The sequence below is a fragment of the Penaeus monodon genome, chromosome 22, assembly GCF_015228065.2.
Source record: "Penaeus monodon isolate SGIC_2016 chromosome 22, NSTDA_Pmon_1, whole genome shotgun sequence".
Lineage (NCBI taxonomy): Eukaryota > Metazoa > Arthropoda > Malacostraca > Decapoda > Penaeidae > Penaeus > Penaeus monodon.
Genome location: NC_051407.1, coordinates 44668676 through 44669949, shown reverse-complemented (window position 1 = coordinate 44669949; position 1274 = coordinate 44668676). Strand labels below are relative to the sequence as shown.

General features: G+C 42.3%; 1 pseudogene; it reads right to left on the bottom strand.

Moving 5' to 3' along the window:
• Nucleotides 1-303: 303 nt before the first annotated feature.
• Nucleotides 304-1273, bottom strand: LOC119587456 (annotated as a pseudogene).
• Nucleotide 1274: the final 1 nt, after the last annotated feature.

The window sequence follows — 1274 nt, the reverse complement described above, 5'->3', positions numbered from 1 at the left end:
GCCGCGCCTCCGTTATTACGCTTCACCATAATACGAAGACCTCGATGAGGTAGTATTTCCAGGGGAAGATGTATTTTGCGATTTGTAAAACTTAGCCGTCTTTCAATAAAATGTTTTTTCACACAACACTTACTTCACACCGGCCGGACACACACTGAACGTTTTTCCCGGGCGAGGGCAGGGATTTCCGAAAAATCGAATTTTGATTGGTCAGAAAACTCTGACGTCATTGAAGTTTTCATTGGCTAGCATTGTGCTCGTTTGTGAAGTGTAATCCGCTAATTTACAGCAAGTGCCATTTTTTCAAAGTAAAACGTTCAGAAATCCATATTTGTGTAAACGGATATAATTTATATAGGTTTCCACAATATTGACTTCTGGTAAATCCTGTAAAATTATAGTATAAGTTACCGGCGATACAATTTTTTCCTACTCTTACCTGATTATTCACTCTCAGAAGAGCTATCTTCCTCCATTGGTATTGGGGGAGGCAGGGGACCCTCTCTCGCTCTCCCACCTTGGGGCGGGTAGAGCCGTGCCGCCTCGGTAAAAAAATTATGGAGTGGGGTTTCAGATGACTTTATAAATAGGTAGCGAGATAAATATTGGTGTAAATAATCTGCTCGCATACCCGGACGCTTAATGTATTCTTTTAAATCCCGCCAAACCCTTTCGATATTCTGTGTGTGTGGATATGTGGGAAGTGTGGGTCTACAAAATTTTCTGAATGATTAATTACCAGGTGCTCGTACCCATGTTGTTTTAAATTACGGTAGGCAGCCCACCCATCACTACATATGACACTCCTGGTAAAATGAATTGTTTTATTAGGGGTATGAGCGTGTCTGCACTTCTATCACTGCCTACCAACGGCACCACGAATTTCTTTTTAGAATCACGCTCAATACCCCCAAAGACCCACACTTGACTAAGTTTCCTCCCTCTGTTGTACTTCCGGCGCACGAGCAGCGTTTCGTCGATCTCAACGATTACACCGGCACCTCCTATAGAATTTTGATTCTGTAATCAATTTTGGGTTACTTCTGAACAAAAACTCCTCCAATCTACGCTACTTGTTTTGACATGCAATGCATTTAATGACAGTTTCATGATCCCAATGCTTCTGAAGCCAATGATTAACAAACAAAACTACTTTAAATGGTTCCAAATGTGTCCCCTGCAGGAACGTGCCTGTGTAATCGCTGGTCGAGAAAACGCAACTTTTGCGCCGTTTTGTCTTAGCGATCTTTTTCCATCGGCCACAATACCACACG